Genomic DNA, 15,493 nt, shown 5'->3' with positions numbered 1-15,493 from the left:
AATATCTGCAATATCAGACATAAAATACTTTACATTTATGCAAAAGATGCCATATCACTTTCAGGTGTTTCTGAGGGGGGCGACTTGGAGGCCTTTATTGATTTGGCATGGATTGACCCACATACTAAACTTTGTATCATGCATATTACTAAGGGCACAGAACTTAAGAAATTTACAGACTTGGTTATTTTACCTTTAACACACTGCTAAGTAAAGTTGGGTATTGAGATTCTGCTGCTCTAGTTGTTAATTTTTTTGTGGAGTTAGTAGTAAACTTACTTTTTGCTGTCAAGTTTTGGGTTGGATATTTCAATAATTTTTGTTGACGTGAGTATACATGTGTTTCCTATATTATTTCAGTTCTTCTCACTTAAAATATGAGCTAGCCACTTAGATTGAGGTGTATGTAGGCTTATTTCAGATTGATAGATAGATAGATATTTATTCCGCCACTGATCATAAAAATAAAATGGGAATTGGGTAAAAATAAGAGCTCAAAAGTCAAAATAATGTAAAAAACTAAAAAACAGATTCAAAATATATATGGATACCAGGATGAAAATGTTGCTAAGACATTAACACAGTGTTAAAAATACGTCAGAAACCCTACAATTGGTATAACAGATAATAAAATCAAGATTACGAAAGATTGCATAGTAAATGGCAGAAACAACACGCTAAGGACGTAGCGTAACAATCAACGAGTATGGTGCGAGTTGTATATATGGCCTCACAGCGGAAGGATAGTAACTATCAATAAATCTCTAGAAACCCTTGAATGGACGCAGTCTTTTCCAGCAGGCAAGAAAGTGAAATAATTTTGTGCTGGATGGGCATCATCCTTTACAGGGGCGTATCCAGGATTTTCTAACCCGGGGGGCGCAAATTACATCTGAGCGGAGCGCCACCATCAGTTGGCGCACAGCGTACAAGAAAATTTCTGGTTTTGATACCCCCCAAATCACCGGAAATGGCACTTATTGGGCTTGAAAATGACCAACCAGACGTACACTTTTGCCTGAGAACCAAGAATTTCCCATTGGTTTTTTTTCCTTCATCCATAACCTTATTGAAGATTGTCACCAGTCACACATCATGTTTGACCTGATCGCATCTGATCATTGCTTTTTGTAGGTGATTCTACGTCGCGGCCCACCATACCCACGAGCCCCACTTTTCAAGGTTTTAAGCCCATTATTTGTTCAGAATTTGAAAATTCACAATTCTCGTGAATAAATTCACTTCAAAACATACCCATAATGTTGCACAAAATGTCATGTATGGACAACCAATACAGAAAAACCTCCTTCAACCCTTCACAGACTGGTCAAAGTTGCACGAGTAGAGGGAAGTATGATGAAGAATGGTGGTCAGGGAATTTTCGAAAATTCAGACACAGTTAATTTATTGGTGTGCAAATATTAAAACCTCTTATAATGGCTACTATAAAACTTCCTTGGAGGAAATGAAAAAATACCAGATATTTCCGAAAAAACCCGAACACTACACACATCTACAGTTTGGAGGCTGTTCATCCCGGAACACCATTTTCATGTATGATGTGATATCTGCTGTATGCTTTAAAAATTTGAATAATTGAAATGAGACTGAAATAAGTAACTATCATCTGTTTAATGTACAATGCTCCACCAGTGGCGTAACGATGAGCCTGGGGGGTCCTGGCCCAAAGTGGCCCCCTATCAGGAGGTCCAAGCAAGGGTGTCTGCAGAAATGTTTACAAGGGGGAGGGATCAGTTGGTCATAAAGGAGTGTAACACACTACTTGATACTATCTAAGTGGAGCGCCACCATCGGTTGGCGCAGAGCGTACGACGATCTTTTTGCCAAAAAATACTCCTAGATCGTCGGAAAAGACATTTTCCGTTCAAGTTGCATTTACACATCGGTTATTTTGAGATCTCATCTCTTAGGATTTTGACTTTCAATAACTTCAGTAATTCATTATGGGTCCGTATGCAATGAACATAACTAGAGAACTGTTGGTTGGAAGAAATCATTGAAAATGTCAAATGCTTAACTTTTTTTTAATTTTTAATTTTCCAGAGGGGAGTGGGCAAGTTTCAAGTCTGTTGGGTGTTGGGTTATTGTTTTAGAACTTTTCATAAAATCATATGTCTTGATGTTGTACTCAGTACAACATTGGCTGGAATTGGGTTTTAAATTATTTACTTTGTTTACGATTATAATAATAAATAACACAACTAGCTCGATACAGACATTAATACTCAATGAGCCCATGATCATGATGTCAGTATTTCGTGTACGTGAAAATATGTATATTGTCTTGTTCAGTCTGCATGAGTTTTTCTTTCCCAGTAAAATGGGCCCTCCCTATCCAAAGATGTATACCCTTTTTCTGTGCATCAGTATAGCGGGGCCCCCTTTTAGTCGGGGCCACCTGCTCAGCACGGTCCGAGCCCATAGGAGTTACGCTACTTTGCCCCACATTCTTTTCATTTCGAAAGACGCACAGTTTCAAGTTCATTACACACTGAAGGCTTCGATTCTCTATCTGCCTTCAGTTTAGGGAAGATCTTTGGATCTCCATCCCTAGATATTGCTAGATATCCATACAGTAAAGTGCCCTTGGGATTTCTTGGATTTTTCGGGGCCTGATCTTGGGAAATTGCAAAGTCGGAAGTGGTCACACTCCATGTCATTAATAAACCCGATCACTTGTTGTCGATGAAGTGGTGTGTTGCTGGATTTTGTCAAGGTCTTGGTACTACGGGCGAAGGTCATTAATTTAGTATCGTAACTCACCGGGAAGCGGTTAGAGGGGTGGGGCGTAGGGTTGTAGGCGCGCGTTTTCATGCAGATGGGAACAATCTCAAGAATTGATGGGTGCGTCATGTTCCCCGACGACTCGGTCGAGTTCGAGACCAGCCACAGTTGGTTTCATAGCACACTTGTACAATTTGAGGCATCCATACACACACACGCGTTATGATAGACCATATATAGTATATATATATATTTCTACATGAGTGAGAGAGGAAAAATGGAAACGTCAAAAATGGAGTTGTCGGTGTAAGGGGTAGGGTGAGGAGCAAACCCCCTCCGTAATCCTCGATTCGTCCCTGGCTAGCCTGTGTATATAATAGTGATCATCACTGTAATTATGACTGTTTCTCTTCTCTTCCCGGTGTCTTGGCGTTTATCTTCTACTCCCTCCTTTTTCTCTCTTTCTTCTTTTTCTTCTCTCTTCCTCTCCTTCCTCCTCATTTTCCCCCCTCTTTTTCCTTCTCTTTTTTTTCTCTCCTCTTATTCTTACCCCGGGGGGGCACGCGCCCCCAACGCCCCCCTGGATACGCGTGCCCCAATGCCCCCCCTGGATACGCGCCTGCTTTAGTACATTATCTATTCGTTTCAGGACGCGCTCTTGGTAAAGTGAGTGAGGGGAGGGAAGGCCGGTTCCAATAATGAGCTGGGCGTTTCTCATTACAGATTGTAATTTTCTAAGATCCCTTTGACTCACTCGGCTAAACCAGACTAAAATGTTATTAGTTGAGATACTTTCTATAATTGCACGATAAAAGTTGATCAAAACATTTGCACTGACACCATAAGATTTAAGGGTTTGTAAAAAATAGTCTCTGACGTCCCTTCTTTAATATTTTCTCAGTGTTAAGATGTTTATAACAGTATTTTGCTTTTGTCTTCAACTGCTTTCAAAGTCACTGCATGTGTATTGTGTCTATCATTCTAAATGTTTTGTGATGTAATCTCTTTTCTATGTAGATTCATAAAAGAATCAACCCACACAAGGACGTCTGCCTCCACTATGTGAAATCAAAGTGTGAGAAGGAAGGCTTCGAAGTGAGGTCTATCAAAGGTACCATTGGTAAGAAGTTAAAAGTAATATGTTAATGCCTGTTTAGGATATAGTATGATAGCATTAATTCAAGGGAGATATGTACCAAAACTTGTTACACTAAAACTCAAAATTTCAACTTGAACGTTGATCAAATTACCGAAAGCTGACAGTTTAGTACAGAATGTTAAAGGTAGTTTGTATTTTCCCATCATTTTGGAATGCTGATGAAACTACTTTTGTAAAAAAAACAGGTTTTGAAAAATTAACCACTTTTGAAAAAAAAATTACCAGTTTTGAAAAAATAACCACTTTTGATAAAAATATTGTCCACTTTTGAAAAAAATACCTAACCATATTTGAACAAAAATTAACTACTTTTGAAAAATAAATGTTTTTTCAAAAGTAGTAATTTAAACAGGTTTTGAAAAACTAACCACTTTTGAAAAATAATGTCCACTTTTGATAAATAAATACGTTTTTTTCAAAAGTGGTAATAGGGTAATTTTTTTATGGTGTGAGGGGAAGCATTAACTTCTCGACTATATGATCGTCTTTTGCTTTTTCAAAATTTTCATCGGCTGGGACTCCATCGCTACGTATCACGGTTATATGGTAGTAATAATAATAATAACAAATGAGACTTATATAGCGCCAAATCAGTAAACAAAAGTCACTGCTCAAAGCGCTTTACAAAGAAAGTAAATTAATTTACAAAAGAACAAGTGAAAAAATGGGTCTTAGGTAGACTTTTGAAAGAAAAAAGTTTATAGCATGTTCGAATGTGATCTGGTAACTTGTTCCAGAGATAAGACCCAGAGTATTGGAAGCTCCTGTAACCATAGTTCTTCAATCATGATTTTGGAACAGTTAAATACAGTTTGTTGGAGGAACGAAGTGTGCAAGTTGGAGTATATGGCAAGAGAAGTTGTGACAGGTACACAGGTCGGTACATGGACCAGTATCTCGCAAGTCTTATAATCGAGGTAATTCCTCATCAAACTGATTTTCCTCAGTTGCCAATTTGCAGAACGACAGATATTAGTAACGTGATTTTCAAGTGACATGGTCTGGACAAAATATACACCAAGGTTTCTAAAAGTTGAGGAGATATTAATAGAGTCTTTACCAACAGTAAGTGGTGGAAAATTAGGTGTAACTTCAGAGAAATGTGATCGAAAAACAATAAACTGTTTTATCACAGTTTAGTTTCAACTGATTAGTTGTAAGCCAAGTGTTTACAGCACTTATACAGGTTTCCATTTTATGAAAAGCTTCTTGCTTTCTTATCGAAAGCAAGAAGTAATTGAGTATCATCCGCATAATGATGGAAATGAACACCATGATGCCGAATAATATCACTTAACTCTGCAAGATATAGAGAAAAAAGAACAGGTCCAAGTACAGAGCCCCGTGGACACCAGTAACTAATGGACGAGGAGACGAAAGAACATCATCAATTTTCACCTGTTGATAACGCTCAGTAATATAAGAATTGAACCAGGATAGAACAGTACCACCTAATCTATACTTTGTCTTTCTAACAAAATGGAATGATTAACTGTATCAAAAGCTGATGATAAGTCTAAAAGAACTAAAGGACAAAGCATTCTTCATCAAGCTTGGATGTAATAAAATTATGAACTGCATTGAGGGCAGTTTCCGTACTATGACCAGGCTTTTTTTTAAGCTGACTGGTATGGTTCAAGAAGATTCTCCTGTGTAAGATAATCCATTAAGCGAGATAAAACTGTCTTTTCCAAAACCTTTGAAACGAAACTCAAGTTCGAAATAGGGCGATAATTTTTTAAACAGTTTCTATCTAAGCTGGTCTTTTTAAGTACAGGAGTCACATGAGCAACCTTAAAGGAATCGGGTAACGTTCCTGTTGACATTGAAGTATTGACAATGTTCGTGATGAGAAGAATGACTTCTGTTGAACAACCTTTAGCTAACCATGTTGGCAGCGGATCAAGCATACACGATTTTGATGGAGAGTTTTCGATAATTTGAAGTATTTGCTTCAGAGAAAGTCATTAGGGAAACAGTCCCCTTACACCGAAGGTGCAAAATTTTCCACTTGAATTGTTGCCAAGTGGCTGCTTATCTGGCTATACCACACATGGTTGAGCAGGTTTTGTAAGATGAGCAGGATAAGAATGACCACAAGATCGCTTATGCGAACTAATTTAATCAAACCAGTTTCACATGACATAAGGGATTATATGCACTTTAATGAGCAATCAAGACAGTATAGAGTGTATAGCTGAAATGATATTGACTTCTTAACATGTACTGTGTTGAGTGGAAGACTTGCATTTAAAACTCATCTCTGTACATGTCAAGACCTCAACTATCTTGTAACTATGTTTCTATGTAATATATAAATAATAACACAGATTTAGGATGACAGAAAAGCGAAGCGGGGGGGGGGGGGGGGGCGGAATGATACTTCCGCCCCTCCATATCTTTCACAGGGGGGTGCGGGGGGGGGGGGGGCTGGCGCCCCCAGCCCCCCGGTTCCTACGCCCTTGTGAAACAACACCGACTCTGTTAAAATACAATCTTTCTCAGTCCGTTTTCTTGTATCTGCTTATATAAAGGCAGTTAAACAAAAGGTTAATGTGTCAGCTTTATGCCTGGCAAATACATAGCTGAAGGGCAAAATTATATTCTTTATGTTATTGCGAGTCCATGATGCATGTGAACTGGATGGAAAACTATTTGAGATAAACTGAAAGTCTTCTACTGTGTTTCAATTTCATGTCGTAGGCACACCAATCCTTTCACCAAAGAGTGATTACAATGATAACTTTTGCATTATGAATCTTATTTGCTGTTTTTTACAATATTTTTTTTTTTTATTGCTTCCTGGGCTTTGTTCAGCTATTACATTATATCAGCTCTTGGGTATCGAAAGTTTCAACGCGCATGTTGAAATAACTAGCATAGTGTTGGTTTCCAAAACTTTCCAGATTTTATTTGCAAGCCCAATTTTGGATAATTCTTTTATTTCCATTTTTTTTTTTGTAGTTGTCTCCACTTTACAGCTTTAATTGTTTTGTATCTGTACATTTAATTGTTTTTGTATTGCTATGTTTTACTTCTTATGTATAAAGTTGAATGTAAATAGCAGGGCCTTATTGGAAACCAGCTTTTGCTGAATAAGCAACCCTGGATAAAAATGCGAATAAATAAAAAATGTCGGGCATTCGGGCCCTCCATACACTCGCTCAGCGCCCGCAACACAATTTCATAATCTAAGGTACCTCCCACCGACCATCCTATTGATATTATGTGCTATTCGCCTCATAAGAATAGGAGGATGCTGTTAGCATTGAATGTTATTTTAAGGGGATCCGTAGATACAAATTGCACCCGTGATCAAATCTCCGTATATTTATTTAACTCGGTTAGCGTAAAGCTAACTTCTCCCGAGGACCTGAAGTATCATAACCAATAGTGAAATGAAAAATATAATAATATACAATAATAATAAGAACATTAATATAAGAAAATGAATAATGACTGGGAGTCATTTTTCCAAGAACAGGACTGAGCCATTTCTGAAATCACGTAAAGGTTGCCACATATTCCAAACTAGTATAAGCGCATGAAAAGAAGAACGATAGCCGCCCGTTTTTTCCCTTCAGATCTCAGTACGAGAAACATGTATTTTATTTGTATAATAGAACAACTTTCGTTAATATTTTCCGACCCTAGCTATATGTCGATTTTAAAAAACCTTCATGAAAACAGACTTTTTGAAAATGGATTTTGAAGCTCAGTCAACAATTTAAGAAATGCTTAGGCCTACCGTTAAATACTGGCGTCAAAAAATACATTTCGTATTTATTCCAATAAAGATCCACAACGGATAACAATGCTAAGTAGAGCTTACTTAAAGAGAAATAGAAACTGCATTTACAGCATGGTCATTTTAAGTATCCAAGTACTATACAAAGAGATCGCGTTCACCGAAACATCCCTTTTCCTTATCACCTGAGGAAAACCGTCTTTTATAAATTATAGTAGGCCTACCATACAGTACTTTACATTTGATACAAAAGTTTCTTCTATACAACAGTTTCCCAAAATTTGTAAGTGTCGCAATAGTTTAAGTTTTAACCAAGGGCAGTACCATTCATAATTTGCATATTACACCAAAATTTACAATCGGCGTCCAGATGGCGGGAAAATGTAACATAATGTTCAATCTGTTGGGTCGTTCCCATGGTGCGATGAACTTGGGCAAGTTGCCAAGTTCGAATGTCGATGACCTACTTATGTTCCGTGACCAATGTCAATGGGAATTATGTGTGTAAAAACTCGTGTTTTTCCACGTGTAATATATATAGAAGTTTTACGTAAGGGGAGCGAATTTCGGGGCGGCTCGTTGATTGTGAGGAAGCACTTATCTAATCATCAATTTTTGTGAAAAATATCGTACGTTTTTTTCTCCAGAAAATGTTTTTGACTAGTAATTGGAAACTCAATGTATCAAGAAGTACTGGGTCTAGACCTTATCATTGCATTTTGGGGGAAGACAGATCTTCAAGTGCAAAATATTGTTTTTTTTTTCATTCAAGGTTATCGTGGTTTTCTTGCGAGGTGTATACGGCGTAACTTTCGATGTAGGCTTAGAATTAGGATCGGCCGATGCCTACCTAGTTTGCATGAATTTTTACCTAAATTCAATTAAATTTAACGGGAATCACTAAGCATGTCGGAAAGACAGGACTCGACTTACTACTAATACTTTAAGTTTAAAAGTTCACAATGAAAAGTTTTTAACTATCAACAAGTCCCCACCTCTTTGGAACTTCAGACAACAATAATGTAACTTAGGGGCTACATAAATACGGGATTATAAACTACATATATAAGAATAGTACAGATTTATTTATATCGTTAATCGGCTGTTGTTTACTCCAGAAAATATACTTTCAATACGTACAATATCAATCTTCGTACAAAAGTTCTTAAAATAAAAAAAAGTAGCGAAAGATAACTAGAAATGACATCGTGGAACCCCCCGCATTAATAAACGAATCCATTTCATTACAGCATCAACTCTCAAGTACCGAACAGCAGTGTGTAACAGTACCGTACCCTAGGCTATAATAATATACAGTCCCGTGCGAAGATGGATTTAATTTGATATGCTCCCTTCGGTTTTGGATCAAAAATTATTAAATCGTTATAATTATTATAACAAAATGTGGTGAAATGTATAAGGGTGAGATTTTGTACATGGGAACCTTCACAATCATCGTTTGAAGGAAGAATAAATAACGAAAATTTCTGAATAACTTTGAGGTCTCGTAACATGCTGAGTTCACTAACGTTCGATATTTGGTGTAGCCTATAGGTCCACATTACTACGTGAAAAGTTGATTTGTTAATATGTCTAGGCCAGTGCGTAAATTGATAAGATATTATTCAAACTAAGAACACAGGAACCAGAAATAAACGTGTTTTCTTTTCTGTAATTTAAATAGTAACACGTAGATATTTTTATTATGTCCTGGATTCCCGGGAATGATACCGAAACGAATGTAATAACCAGTTGTTTTCCCAATACCGGTAGTAGTTACACATTGCACTGTGATCGGGGTTAGTCAAAGCCGGGATCGGGATGCCGGTATTCACTTGACTACCGGGATCCCGCACAACCCTAGTAATGAAATAGCCTATCTTCCCTCAAAATTGGTACATTGTACTTAATGCAACTCTTCTCATGCATGTAACAAAGGCTTGTATGTATCCTTGTGTATGTATAGGCCCCTACTAAACCACCTTAGGAGTTTCGCGGAAAAAGAAAAAGGATTTCCAAAAAAAAAATTTCTAAAGATAAAAAACATGACGATTGTCCGTACCAAGTAACCATGTGTTTATGAATAGCGAATGGCCTAACCTACTAGATGTGTTAATGGCCCGAAAAGCGCCAAGAATAGTTACCCAAACTTTCCATCTCAAAAAGTATCTCAAACAAATCATCCATCTTCAATCTTTACCAAAATGTTAATTTTAATACCTAATTCTTACACTCCGACGTTATTTTGTACTTATGTTCAATATAATTCTGTTTATGAACAAATAAAAAATATGCCGAACTTAGTGTTTAACATCCTTGTTCGTCACTATTATTAACTCCATTCAAGCTCAATTAGAAAGTTAAGCTTAGGCCAATCAAACTAAGTAAATAGTGACAACGTAACTAGTGTAGGATTACTGTTTAACGTTTCCAGATTGATATAAAGGAATGATAAGAACTAAAAACAACTCCAATGATGTTTCTAATAATAAAAAATTGCATTTACTTGTGCAGCATTAATTTGAACAAAAATATAGACCGTATTCAGAGGCCGGTTTCTCAATGTTACAACATAGCGTTAGGCCTAATGCGACAGCTATGGATTCGAGGCACATAACAATCTCAGGTTTGGATGTAGTAACGTTTGGAAAATTTCCAAGCGTCGGTTATGAAAATTAGCGGTCGTCTGGTGTTATGTATTAAAGGCAAGCCAGACGCGGAAAAATCAGGAACCGGTGAATAAAAATCACGAAAATCCGAACCGGCAGCTAAAGGGAACTAAGACACGGAATACACTTCATACGATCATATGTCGCGAGTACCGTACGTACGCCTGTAGCTATAGCTGTGCATGCCTGTGAACAACGTTGATCTGTTTATCACTTGCATATAGCTGACACACTAGCTAATGCCGCGAGCAAACCGCATGTTCGTTGGTCCGTGTGATAGGGTTAAGATAAGTGGTGTAAGCAGAGCTGAAGCTCGAGATAAGCCCAACCCGAGCTCCCCCGCTTGAGGTCGGGTTGGAAATGCAACTTCGCTGTAAGGGGACTGTTTCCCTAATGTGTCAAATGAAGATGCAGATGATGGCTCAGTCAAACAATTTGCAGTTGGATGAAGGCCTTGACGATCTAACATAGTACAAAGATCCAAGATCTTCTTGGAAAAATAAAGTGAGAATCTCTCAGATAACTCTGTATGGCAGGAATAGTTCGGCAGGATGGCACACTTCTGTTTATTTGAAAGAAAATCAACAGTCTTGAAAAGATCTTTAGGAGATGACGTGTCAGCAACAATAGAAGCATAATAATTTCTCCTTGCAATATGAATTTTGTTCTGCCCAAATTTACAATGTTCCTTAAAAAGTTCTCTATGAACAGATAAACCTGTTTTGCGCCACTGACGCACGTGCTGTCTGTTAAAGAGGGTATTTAAATAAAAAACAAACTGTTCTGAGTTCCTCTACACACGCTAATATAATACACTCACTATTTGTATACACTAGTTCACCATAATGTTCCAGTGAAAGTTCACTTGAAAAGTTCACTTGATTGTTCACTTGATTGTTCACTTGAATATTCGCTTGATTAAAAATATATATAGTCCAACACTAACACTCAAAAACCCCACCAGTGATCCTGTAGAAAGAGGTGAAAACAAAGTCAACAAAGTCAACACTAACAAAACTCCCCCTTCTTCTTTTCAAAAACAAAAGGATCAACTGGTGAGACACTAATGTAAATCACTATGACACTAAGTTTCCCATCTGTAAGATGTCCATGAGACTCTTGCAAGACGCACCATGCTTTGTCATACAATTGGAAATCTGATCACTGCTCTCAATCCAACTAACTCTAGAAAGTTCTCCTTTGTGCAACATCTCCTTGATACTCCCTATCTCTACCCTCAGACGCTTTTCACTCACAACTTTGGTAGAGTGAATGTTCTCAAACAAAGATTTATTGTCCGTGCACACATCAATGGGTATCATGTTTTTCTTGGGTTTGTTGAAAGTCACCTCTGACAAAAGATAACCAAGGCAAAACGCTGAATCCAGGCCATCTGCCATTGATAGCGCCTCTGCTGCTAAAGTGCTTCTTACAACTCTTCTAATCTTTCCAGATCGCCATGCTAACGGACAAGAAATGTTGTCTTTTCCCTTTAATAACACTATATGACCACCAGCACTGGACACTCCATCTTGTAAGTTTGCATATGATGCATCACAATACACAACTAACCTCAGTTGTTCTTGGTCACCAAGATTAGGGAATAGGATGTGACTTTGCTTCATCTTTATCTTTTTGATCACCTTGTTAGCCTGTAATAAGTCTTTCACCTTCGGTTCCTTTGTTGTAGTACTAAGTTCCAGGGCATCATAACTTATATCAGGTCTGGTTTGATTGGATGCCCACTGCACCTGACCAATGGCACCTCTTAATTGTGTGACTTCACTTTGTTTTAGTAGAAATTCCTTTTGTGCCACTCTAGCTGCTGGAACTGGGATCTCTGTTATGGAATCTATGTAGGAATTTTGTGTCAGCACAATGCCATCTACATCATGGGCAATCTCTAGTCCAATGTATCGAAAAGCTCCCTCTGCTTCTTTGCCTATTTTGAAAGCACACTTTATCTTATCTACCACAATTCTCTTAAAGTCTTCTGTTCCAGCCCATAGAAAATCATCCACATGCATTATGAGCATACCACTAAGTTTGTCGCCATGATGCCAGTAAAATAATGCCAAGTCTACTTCTGAACGGGAACATCCAAGTTTATTAAGTTCATCTCGAACGCTGAAATACCAGTTTCTAGAAGCATCATTTAAACCATAAACACACTTCCTTAATTTCCACACTTTACCATGAGCATTCGCCTCTTTAGGTGGTCTTAAAAACATCTCACGGTTGATCTCATTACCTTGTAGAAAAGCAGCTTTGATATCAATGGAATGACATCTCCAGGAGTGTGTGGATGCAAGTGCAAGGAAAACCTTAAAGTCTCTTTTGAAACTGTTGGAGAGTCAGCTTGTACACATTTTTGCTCCTCAAAACCACGTGCCACAAGTCTGGCTTTAGCAATCTTCTTACCATCAACTGACTTCTCTGTTATCACCCATCTAGTTGAGATTGCCGGCTGTCCACAGTCCTCTATTTCTTTATAAACCTGAAATTTCGTCCAATTTGTTAGCTCCTCATTTTTAGCCAGTTTAACTTCTGCCTCTTCATGCCTGTGAACTGGTATGAAAACTACATTAGCCTCTTCCCTGGAGCTAGAAATGTTTGCCTCATTTGAACTGTCTTCTATTACCTTCCAGTCTTCCACATCATTTTCAAAATCAAGTTCTTGAATATCTGAACCATCTTTATTCTTCACATAAAACCAGTTACGGTATTTTCCAGTGGCCTTTCCTGATCTCCTTACAACCTCACATTCAATCCATGTGTCTTTACCTGTTGGTAAGTATGTGATATTCTGTTTCACCTTTGGTAGTGTTTGAACAGAGTGTATTCTGTTCCTCTGGTAAACTTGATGTTGATTTCTGGTAGCATCTCTTTCCTCATTATCATCTCCTGTAACAGTTTGAGGAATGTCAACATTATCATCTTCCTCCACTGTTGGATGAACAGGCATGTCTTCAACTTCACTCTTTGATTCATGTTGGGAACCAACATCATTCCCTTCATTGGGTAACTCATGCCTGAGATCACTTTCAGATGATCTGTTGAACTCTTCACCAACTCTTGTTAATCTGCAGGGATGCACCCTTACATATACACTACCATGGCGAACAAATACCACCTTACCATCTTGTCCCAAGACTTTACCTGGTCCTCTCCATTTGGTACTACCATCTCGCTTGTAAAACACCTTGTCACCAGGTTGGTACACTTCACCAGAGCTTCTTATCTTATGTCGGAGTGCCCGTCTGATTTTCTCTGAGGCTTCAGCTTGAATAAATGCTTTACGGCTTGAATGAAGCACATTTAAATGCTTTGCAAAGATTTCACTCACTGTAGTGCCATGTAAAGCTGGAGCTTTGGCAGTCAGTACAGACGGTAGATTGGGATTTCTACCGAACACCAGCTGATAGGGACTATATCCGTACACCATCTGCAATGAGTTTTTTGCATTCACAGCCCACACAAGAGCAAGTTCTATATCCATGTTGGGGTAGTCCAAGATCTTCTCAACACAATTATCAACAACAGCATGATTTCTCTCACAAAGGCCATTTTGCCAAGGACTGTATCCTGCAGTATTCCATATCTCGATATTTAGGTTTTCAGCCATGTCTCTGAATTCTTCATTGGCAAATTCTCCACTATTATCTGAGAGAAACTTTTTGGGTGCACCCATACCACTTCCAATCCATAGTTTCATCACCTTCTCAATAATCACCTTTGGGGTCTTGTGATGAATAACACCAGCAACACTAAAACGTGTTGCGACATCAATAATATGTAGAAAGTATATGCCACTCTTCCACTCTTTGAGATCTAATGCCACCACTTCATTAAACTCTTTGGCCAAAGGTACACCAACTACAGGCCTTGGAGGTGTCTTCTTGTATTGCTTGCAGACTTCACACTTAGAGACAACATCATCAACTAAATCCAAAGTTGTCTTGTCAGACACGTCAGCATCTTCCAACAGGTATTTTAGCTTCTGTGCAGTCGGGTGAGCAAACTGCTTGTGCAGCTTTTCAATTCTTTTTCTGTTTTCTTCTGTACTCCTCTCATCTACTGACAGTAAAGCTTCAACTGTATCACCAATGGGCATGGTAGTTTCAACTATGGGGACGCAGTAATGCCCAGATGAGGTACACTGTAATTCAACTGTTTCTCCAAAGATTGTGGCACAATCATTCTCCAAATCAAGTTTCACTTTAGCTTTCTTCATTGCTGGTTTACCAAGGAGGAGGGGAATATAACTGTCTACAACGTCTGTGGTTATTTGGCATTTAACTCCTGCAATTTCACAGGGAATGGTGACTTCAAGCGCTTCCCACCACCAAATTTGAAAACCGTGTCACTCTTACTTCTCATCACTCTGGCCTGTTTCTCTTCATCAAGCATATCCAGATAACATGTCATCCAAGACTGACCAGCCACGGTAGAACTACATGCACTATCAAGGATGGCAGCACCCACAGCCTCATTCATTAGAACTTCTGTCTCTATTTGTTTATTACCCGTAAACAAAACAGCCTCTTCTTCCTTAACATCTGCCTTAAACACCCTCTTCTGCATATTTTCATAAGAATCAGGACAATCTTTCAGCAGATGTCTGATTGACTCACAGCTACTGCACTTTAATGGATAACCATCAGGGCCAATAGGGTTAAGGTGTTTTGCAGTGCCCCTCATATTTCGCCCACCTCCTCTACTGCCTCGACCTCTTCCAGAAGTGTTTGGTCTCTCATAATTTGGAGCACCTGACTGTCTGTAACCATATCTTCCACGCCCTGTTCCTCTATAGCCCCCTCTTCCAGTGAAGAAAGCTGTCTCTTGTGTTGTAAGGAATGTTGGCTCTGTCTTGACAGCCACTCCTTCTTTGGCCTCAGGTGGAGGCATTGATTGTTGCCCAAAGAATTTCTTCAAGGAGTTCTGCATTTGCTCAAACATCTTATCAGTTCTTTATAGTCCACTGCAGTAAGCACCAATTGTCGGTCTTTGTGCTCTAATTGAGCACTCTCAAGAAGTTTGAATGCGAGGACTGGTTTGGGTAGCTCCATCTTGTATTTCTTTGTTTTATTGTACAACTTCTCAAATTCTGTCACAAATTCCTCCATTGTTGTCTCTGTCTGTCTCCTGTAACGGTCAAATGAGGTATAAGCC

At 38.5% G+C, this 15,493-nt stretch overlaps 1 long non-coding RNA gene across 1 annotated transcript in view; it reads left to right on the top strand.

Annotated features, from left to right (window-relative positions):
* LOC139963031 (uncharacterized) overlaps positions 1-15,493 on the top strand; it is a 142,256-nt gene that overhangs the window by 39,676 nt on the left and 87,087 nt on the right. The window contains exon 3 of the long non-coding RNA XR_011791480.1: positions 3,763-3,865. This is a non-coding gene — a long non-coding RNA (uncharacterized lncRNA). The remainder of the gene's footprint in view (positions 1-3,762; positions 3,866-15,493) is intronic.

This window comes from Apostichopus japonicus, chromosome 21 (assembly GCF_037975245.1).
Source record: "Apostichopus japonicus isolate 1M-3 chromosome 21, ASM3797524v1, whole genome shotgun sequence".
In the NCBI taxonomy this organism is placed as follows: Eukaryota; Metazoa; Echinodermata; class Holothuroidea; order Aspidochirotida; family Stichopodidae; genus Apostichopus; species Apostichopus japonicus.
The sequence above is the reverse complement of the archived record's forward strand: the minus strand, read 5'-3'. Positions and strand labels throughout refer to the sequence as shown.